Here is a 10004-nt window from a genome sequence, read left to right on the forward strand (position 1 = left end):
CTACTTTATCATGAGACTTTTTGCTGCATGCTATGGAATTTATAAGGCTTTGTAAAGGAAGCTGAACAAATGAAACAGGTCAATATCCTTCCCCAGGCAAGGTTATCACAGCCTTGCTGCTCTGACTGAGCCTAACATTTCTCATCATGGATAAGTAGCAACATGCCCAGTTATTACAAATGTAAATGTCTCTTGCTGATTTCTGGTTTAAAGATGCCCAGCATGTAAGCAATACTGCATGAGCGGATTAGGATATGACAGCTCCTCTCCTTGAAATAATAATCCACCTATGACCTGAAGCATCATTGCTTTCATTGAAAATGTTCTAGATCATATGAAATCAAAACATTACTGGCTTGCCAGAAACATAGTTCATATTATTGACATTTGTAAATTTCATTTAAGAATATTTTCCACTTAGCTGATAATCCCAGGTTTTATTTTATCTAAATATAAAAGCTGTGAGGAGGCTTTAAGTGATCCTGCACTGCTACTTCATAGTGCTAATGGCCCTCAATTCCTGTTGATTTCAGTCAGAGCTGAGGATTGTATGATTGGGCCCTTAGTTGCTAAAGGCAGTTGTTTTGTAGTTGTATTAATAGGTCTTCTAAGACTAAATTAATGGGTCCTATGTGGCTAAGATATGATAACCACATGGCTGACAGCCAACCACATTTCTTCCATTATTCCAGCTTGCTTTATGAAGCCTTATCGATTACAGATGCACCTGTACGAGTACAGCCACAATGTAGATGGCTCTTTACATTCAGGAGCTGTCAGAAAACATTGTACACAATGTAGCCGCTCTTCTATATGTATCCAGTATGAAAATGTAAATACATTTTCGTTTTCTGTCCAAGAGGAGCATATCCCAGTGTGCTAACTCTTTCTTTCAGGGATCATTGCCAGTGTTATGTACACAACCGGCCTTTTTGAGCACAGTCCTTATCACTCATTTGGGAAGAACCATAAATGAGAAAACTTACAGGCAATAAAAATGAATCCTGAAACCCAGCACCTGATTTCAAGAGAGATGATGGTGGTCCGGAATTCCTCCCCCCCCGCCCCCAAAGGCAAGAGACTATATCTTTTTTGGGGAGTGGGGGGAGGGGGAAGTGGGGTGTACTCACTTGTGGGTAAGGAAGAGGATTTCAGGCTCAACTATCAGGGCCAGTGAAATTAACATTGTCCTATTATTACAACCATGGTTACAGAGACAAAGTGATCTACAGAGGCTAGCTCATTCCCATGGGACCCAAAGAACTGATTAAAACAGATTCTTTGGGTAGACTGATGTTTCTGCTGAATAGGTCGGTTGCCCAGAGAGCTGAGATCATCAGTCCTTTTACAGCTTCTGCAGTGAGTGTGTAGTTGGAAGGTGGCCTACCTTTTCTGCTGAATAGGTGTAGTGAGATCAAAGGAACTAGGAGGGAGGTTGAAGGGAAATAAGTGGATGAAGAAAAGGGATTACAGTAAGCCTCCCATTGTTAAATAAATGTAGTATCTGGGAAGGATCCTTGAAATTCCTAGTCTCCACTGTTCCTGCTCAAGGAGCTGATCTATAACACAACCATGAAAACTGAAATTAAAAAAGGGGATAAAAGGAGGGGTTGGATTTTGTTGTGAAAGTAACCAAGAGTCTAAAACATAAAGTGCAAAAACTTTCAATAAAATAAAGTACACATTTTCTTCTGTCTATCCAAATACCGCTACTATATCATCTCCATTGCCTATATAACTTTGGTTTTGAGTAGTAAATAAACTACACATACCCCATCATTTCACTGAAACTATCAGAAACACCAGGAAGGACACTGGCAAAGGATAACACAACGTACCATTTGGTACAGTTTTTATGTATTTTAAAATGTATGTAAAATGCAGTAATTTATATAAAATACATTTACTACAGTATGAAGGCTACAATGGAAGAGCATTTTAAGGCTGTATATACATTTAGCTCTTTTTGGTAAGGAGATAATGACTTAATCTGTGCGACTAATACACATATGTACTCTTTAATTATATGAATAAAAAGTAGTTACTGAGACAAATAATGATGCACTTTGTATATTAAAATGATGGGGTTTTTGCTCAGAAAGTTGAAGCACCCAATATGAGGTGGTGCGGTAATGATATCCGAGCTCCATTTTCCAAGGAATATTTCCAACAAAACGCTGGAGTTCTTCAGGATTCAGTGATAATAGAGCCTACATGTTGTAGGCCTGGATGGAGCCCTTGGCATGGCTAAATGTATGAACGACTGTAAGGCTGTGAACCAAAGTAGGCCTTGTTAGAATAGTAACCACTAGGAATCAGCTAAGTAACATAAACATATTCCTAAGAGAATGGTATAGGAACATACAGCCCCTTGCAAGATAAAAATGGAATGATAGGATAATGGATGAGGCTGTTTTGTTTGAATATCAGACACAAGGTACAAGGATGGCAACTGATAACATCTGGAATGTAATACATAACTTGTTTGTATCAATGTAGAAAAGGAGAGTGGTAGGAGGGGCAGCTTTGTATTGGCCTAGGGGTCAAAACTTGTGTTGATTGAGCTGATACCTTGTCACCGACATACATGGGTTAATGTACATGTGACTGGCTGGATGGGGTACTGAGAACATGCCTTATTGACAATAAGCCTGGCCAAGCCTTAGTCACAGAACTGAGCCTGTGGTCTTTCTTTATGATTAACATCAAAGTCTGCTGAATCCACAATCTACGCCAGTGCAGAAACACCAGAGCTCCAAAGGACAGCATGAGAGTGACATCCTTCATATGTGATTCAGTAACCTTAACTCTCTTCAGGTCAGCTGCGGAGCAAAGAATCTTTTGTCTCTTCTCTACTACTACCAAATGTTAAGGACAAGCCAGCCCTTGTGTCCATATGTGCAGCTGGCCCACAATGACAATGTACTAATGACTAAACTGAGTGTGGGCTAAAAGAACCATGGGAAAGGGCTGAAAAACTGACACAGACCCAGAAGCCGGTAGGTCTTTAAATAAAGATTTGTTTCTTGCTTTTTGTCTGCATGAAAGCACGGTGCTAAGAAGCATGTGACAGACCCTGCATTAAAGTCTTATTAAGGGAGGCATGTTGACCAGATGATAGGTAGTGAGCTATGGCTCCCACAAGTAATGGTGGAAACTCTACCACTTAAAATATTTAAAACAAGAATGGAGAAAGCAATATATCTTGTACCATCAAGGGAACTCGCTAGCTGACCTAACAAATCTTTTCCATCTCTGATTTCTATTATTCACTCTGTGCAGAAAGACCCGGTGTTGTATTTTGGCTGCAGTAATGAAAAATGAGTAGACTTAAGGTGCTTTCTTTTCTCTAAGTAACTCAGATCTCCAACATCTTGCTGGTATCTCAGTTCTTCACACTTTCCTCACCCCACCCTAGTGTTATCACATGTATACTGCAGCTACTATTTCCTGATCAATTCAGTTAGCATTAAATGTAACTCATCTTCTGTCTTTAAAAAAATAAAAGTAAAAAAAATCTGAACTTTCAAACTGTAAAATAGTTAAGTAGACTTCCTACATTTATAATTAAGAGGTATAGTAGTAACCAAACTCTAAAATAACCTTATGGGTGTTTGTATCTGAAATGTACTCTTCCTTATGACTTGCTGAATTCTTTTACATTATTTGGATAAAACAAGAATAAATGTTGAAATGTCGTCATTAAATACATCATATCCAGAAACCTGACCCTTTTTCTGAGGCAACTCTAGAGCCACTCTGTCTCCCACCACCCCCTTCTGTTTTTCGAACATAGCTCAATTCGCTTTAGGATTATGTAGGTAAGGATGTGGGGACTAGAACCTAGCACTGTAGAGGCTGAGACAGCTGACATTTGCACAGTGCCCCCAGGTGCTCATAAAGTGCTATAATCAGATAGCACTTTGGAGAACAGGAACCACAGGAAGTACCACCCAAGAGAGTTAGTGTGACAGTACTCTGCGGCCCACTGATTGGCCAATCACCCTATCTAACTCTGAGGGTGGCCCAGAAAGTTGTCTAGGCAATGATACAGACTTTGGGTTTTCTGTGATTCCACACCTAAACGCCTGATGTTTGACTCTAGCCAGGTATTACCACTGGTCTCTGACTCTGACCCTTATTCCTGCCTCCTGATTACAGCTTGGTACAACCTCTGGTCTCTGATGCTGGCCTGACTTTGACACTGACTCTGGCTTATTAAACCTGCCTCCAAAGATTTCTCTGACCCCTGCTCACTGACTACTGTGGACTCCAGCCCAGCTGTGACTCCTAGGCCAGACTGTCTATGCCCTAGTCCCTTATAATGTATGATCAGACTTAGAGTACCACAAATGTCTTTTGCATCAAACAAGATTTTACTTGAGCTACTATCAGACCATGCTGTTGCCTCAGTTTCCCCTTCTTGGCTTCTCAGAAGCTGTCAGAGGCTTGCAAGTCAAATAACACCACTCCTTGGGGCCTTGTTTACTAAAATAACATCACAGTTTGAACATATGCTTAAATCAAAACATGTCTTTCCCCACAGTTTATACATTCTTTTGGTGGACTCACTATTTCTTTCCCAAAAATCAGATCCTGCTGCCTAGTGTTTCCTAAAGTCTTTCTCTAAGGCTTCTAGTCCTATTTCTCACTGCAGGTAGCTTTAGGGCCTTTTCATCTACCTGATGTGTAAAGCCCCAATCTTGAGAAACCTACAAGAAAGAACTGTCACTAATCAATGCCTCTCAAATCCATGGGTCACCTGTGGTCTGCAAAGGTTGAAGGTCTTGCTAGATTATTTAATGCTCCCTTCTGTCCTTGAAAGCTATGAAAATACTGACTGCTCACATGGTGCTGGCTCCTCCTTCTTGTTTCTAGCTGCTTCAGCACATGAATAGACAGCTAAGAATACCTGAGACACTTTCCTAGTATTACTTTTCCATGTAACCAATTGCTGTCATTACCATACGGTACATAAATCATCAAGAATCATAAATATGGGAGGAGGTGTTCTATGAGCAAACGAAAGGGAGGAGAGGTGTCCAGAAGACCACCTCTCTTTTAAGTTGAGGTCTACACTATTAAAATATTTGGAGAATTCCTGCCCTAGATAATTTTTTTAAATCTAATATTTTCAATCCCTCCTCCCCCACTGAAGAAATGGGTCTTCAAGAGGGCTCTAAATGAGGAAAAGTGGTGGCCTGGTGCACAGGGGAATTAGAGGTCATTCCACAGAAAAATGTACAAAGACAGCAGTGTAAAAAGAAGCCAAAGGGCTTGTGGAGGTTGGTATCCTTGTTCAGAGTAAAAAACGACCAGAGGCAACATCATAGGAGAGGAGAGCCAAGATGTTATGCAGGGCCTTGAAGGCAAGGATGTTTATGGACTTGATATTGTCAGAATAATCCAAAGATGGGGGGAGTGCTGTGGTCTGACTGGTAGACAAGAAAGATAAGTTTTCTGTAATGTTTTTGATGGATTGAGAGGAAGCAATAAGGGCCGAAGGGAGACTGGAGAGGAGGCTACAGTAGACAAGACTAGAGATAACCAGGCAGTAGAGAAGTGCTTCAGCCAATAGGAGGGAAAGGAAGGGTCAGATTTTCGAAATGTGGAGAAAAAAGTAGCAAGAATTAGTAACAGGCTAGATGTGTGGGGAGCTGTGATGTGGTGCCCACTCCACATCTCACCTGAAGGGTTAAGGTTGCTTGGAAGGGGCAAATTAACCTAGTAGGCCACACCTGGGGGAGAATTAGGATGGCTATACAAACCCTAATGGAAGATAAAGCTCAGCTGGGCAGATGTAGGCTGGGCTGGTACGAAGCTAGGAAGCTGAGAACAGAAGGCCTGTAGTCACTTTCTGTGCTTAGAGAGGGAAAGGCAGAAACCAGGAGGCTAATAGAAGCCCTGGGATCCTGGCCCTGACGGAAGGGTATACCCAGAGGAGAGTGAAGAAGGAACCTGATAGAGACAAAGTACAAAGCAGACCTGGGAAAAGCAGTGAGGTTTGGGACAGTGCAGACCTTGACTGCAGATTGTAGGGTCCCTCAGCTAGAATCTAGAGTAGTGGGCAGGTGGGCCCACCTTGGTTCCTCTACCATCCCCTGGGGAAGTGGCACAGTCAGGGCACTGAATAGGAAAGCTACCTGAGACTGTTTGTATGGAGAGACTCTGATTACCCCCCTTTGAAAGGGGAAAACACAAAGTGATCTGTCTGGATGGGCCAAGCCACAAAGAGTGAACACTCTGAGTTGCACAGAGAGGCTGTGGGGCATACAAATGAGTGACGAAAGGGAGTGTCAAACCTGGAAGGAGCTGATTCCCAGAGCAGCCAGGAGGAGGCACCCTAGCAGTGAACGACCCTGTGACAGGAGCCTACATTATTTGCTTTTAAATAAAGCTGAAGGTTCAGGAATGAGAGAATATGCAGGTTGAGTCTATTAAATATTTTTGCTGCTAATTACAGTGCATGTTGGGCCTCTGCTTATTCCTGAGGTCACAGAGAGAGCAAAATCTACGTCACTTTACTCTTCAGAGTCACCCGAAGTGATACTTAATCTGTGCAGGATCTCCACACTTAGCAAAATGCCCTTTTCAGTCCATTGTTTGCAATTTGCATTTTTGAAGGGCATTTTGGGCAGACTGTCATCACCCTGCTAAAATAATTGTGCTTTGCTTTTGGTAATGAAGCCTGCATTTTTGTTCATTTGCAATTGTGGCCTTTTTTCTCCCCTCTGAATATCATTTCTATTTCCTGCTGGCACATTAGTGCTGGATTGTGTGAGAAGTGATGATTTTCTAACTTTAATGGCTTTTTCAATTCTTTTAACTAACTCAGCAGTTCTATCAAGGGTTGAATCATGCTCCAGCTGCAGGAGTTCTCTTGCAATTATTTCTCTAATTCATTCTAGTAAATGCAAGGTCAGTGGTTAATAAAGTATTTACCATTCATTATTGGTTAAGTATATGGTTCCAGACTTCACATGTTTAATGGAAAACAGCCTGGAGGAAGCATGGGCTGCAGTGGCAGCTGTATGCTAATGACAGCAAGGCTTACATATACATCCCTTCTGTTCCTGCCAGGGTGGTGAAGTGGTGTGCCCAAAGGTTGATGGATAGTGGGACGTAAATGAGGGCTGTTGTAATAATTGAGCCTACAAATTTAGCCTCATGGTGAGCTCAAATGTAAGAAGTGAGTGGAAGTTCATAAGATATCACAGGAACTTATTACAACAAATGTTGATGGGAAAAGGTACAAAAGAGAAAAATTGCATTAGTTCAAATAAACTACTGATAAAATTCAAGGATTGTTAAAATTGCACCAAGAACACAAGAGATGTGGGACTGAAAATTAATGGCCCAAACTTGGTGCATTGGAAGATAGGCCTACTTAGAAGGCAAAATAATGATGGAATGAGCAATTCCACCCATAGCTCCTTTTTGGGCTTCTTACTCCTCACTGGGGAGGCCTCAGTTGGAGCATGGTGTCCTATTCTGGGTGCTTTAGGAAAGATGTGGACAAATAGGAGTGAGTCCAGAGAAGAGCAACAAAAATGATAGGTTTAGAAAACATGACCTATGAGGAAAAGTTAAAAAACTAGGTATGTTTAGTCTTCGGAAAAGAAGACTGAAGGGGGACCTGATAACATGCTTCAGATATGTTAAGGGCTGTTACAAAGGACTGCGATTAACTGTTTTCCAAGTCCACTGAAGGTAGGGCAAGAAGCAATGGGTTTAATTTGCAGCAAGGGAGAGTTTAGGTTAGTGATTAGGAAAGCTTTCTAAGGCCTGGTCTACACTACGAGTTTATGTCAGATTTAGCAGCGTTAAATTGAATTAACCCTGCACCTGTCCACACAACGAAGCCATTTTTTTCAACATAAAGGGCTCTTAAAACCTATTTCTGTACTCCTCCCCAATGAGGGGATTAGCGCTGAAATCAACATCGTCGTTTCAAATTAGGGTTAGTGTGGACTCAATTCGAAGGTATTGGCCTCCGGGAGCTATCCCACAGTGCACCATTGTGACCGCTCTGGACAGCACTCTCAACTCGGATGCACTGGCCAGGTGTACAGGAAAAGCCCCGGGAACTTTTGAATCTCATTTCCTGTTTGGCCAGGTGAGCTCATCAGCACATGTGACCATGCAGTCCCAGAATCGAAAAAGAGCTCCAGCATGGACCGAACGGGAGATACTGGATCTAATCACAGTATGGGGAGAGGAATCTGTGATATCAGAACTACGTTCCAAAAGATGAAATGCCAAAACATTTAAAAAAAATCTCCGAGGCCATGAAGGACAGAGGCTACAGCAGGGACGCAACACAATGCTGTGTGAAACTTAACGAGCTCAGACAAGCGTACCAGAAAACCAAAGAATCAAACGGACGCTCCGGGACAGAGCACCAGACATGCCGCTTCTATGCTGAGCTGCATGCAATTCTAGGGGGGGGCCGCCACCGCTACCCCACCCCTGTCTGTGAATTCCGATGATGGGGTACTCTCCGCCATGTCTGAGGATTTTGCGGACGGGGAAGATGAGGAGGAGGATGAGCTTGAGGAGAGCACACAGCACACGGTTCTCCCTGACAGCCAGGATCTTTTTATCACCCTGACTGAAATACCCTCCCATCCCAACGAAGCCAGAAAAGGGACCTCTGGTGAGTGTACCTTTTTAAATGTAATACATGTTATAAAAGCAAGCGTTTTTTTTAATGATTAAGTAGCCCTGAGGACTTGGGATGCATTCGTGGCCAGTACAGCTACTGGAAAAGTCCGTTAATGTGTCTGGACTAGAAATCCTCCAGGAGGTACTCTAAAAGCCTTTGCAGAAGGTTTCTGGGGAGAGCAAACTGATTCCATCCTCCATGGTAGGACACTTTACCACACCATGCTAGGAGCAAGTAATCTGGTATCATTGCACGACAAAGCCTGACAGCGTATGGTCCCGGTGTTTGCTGGCACTCAAGCAACATCCGTTCTTTATCTCTCTGTGTTATCCTAAGGAGAGTGATATCGTTCATGGTAACCTGGTTGAAATAGGGGAATTTAATTAAGGGGACTTTCAGAGGTGGCTGTTCCTACTGGGCTGTTTGCCTGTGGCTGAAAAGAAATCCTCCCTGCAGTTAGCCACACGGTGGTTGGAGGGAGGGCCACTGGCGCTGAGCTGTTCGCGTTTGGCTAGCAGGGATCTTCCCTGATACCAGCCACGCGGTGGGGTGAGGGGTAAAGCAATCATCCCAGAGAATTGGATGGGCGGGGGGTTAGTTTGGTTTCTGCTGCTGCATGTTAACAGGAAAACCGCAGCACTAAATGGCCAACTCAATGTGCTTTGCTTGGTATGGGAGTGGAGGGTGCTGCTGTTACGAAGGTTGCAGAAGCCGAAAGACTATGGCTTACCATGGCCGCCTGCAAGCCGAATTCTGTTGCCCGGCACTGCGTGTGTGATCTCTAACACCAAAGCCGCAGGCACGCAATATAAGATGCAAAATGCGACCTTGTACCAAAATCTCATGTGCTATGTAATGTGAATAGTGTTGTTCACCGTGAGAGAGTATAGCCATTGTTCTGTAAAATGTATCTTTTTGAATACTTCACTCCCTTTTTTTCCTCCAGCACATGTTTGAAGCCTCCCTCCTCCGTCCCAAAGGCTCTCAGATAAGGCGGCAAAAAAAACGCACGCGCGATGAAATGTTCTCTGAGCTCATGCAGTCATCCGGCACTGACAGAGCTCAGCAGAATGTGTGGAGGGACACAATAGCAGAGTACAGGAAAGTGGCCGACGAACATGAGGAGAGGTGGCGGCAGGAAGATCAGAGGAGGCATGAGGCAACGCTGGGGCTACTGCGGGATCAAACGGACATGCTCCGGCATCTGGTGGAGGTTCATGAACGGCAGCAGGATCACAGACTGCCGCTGCAGCCCCTGCTTAACCGCCCTCCCTCCTCCCCAAGTTCCATAGCCGCCCCACCCAGACGCCCAAGAACGCGGGTCAGGGGAGGCTCCGGG

The sequence above is a fragment of the Chelonia mydas genome, chromosome 4 (assembly GCF_015237465.2).
Source record: "Chelonia mydas isolate rCheMyd1 chromosome 4, rCheMyd1.pri.v2, whole genome shotgun sequence".
NCBI lineage: Eukaryota > Metazoa > Chordata > Testudines > Cheloniidae > Chelonia > Chelonia mydas.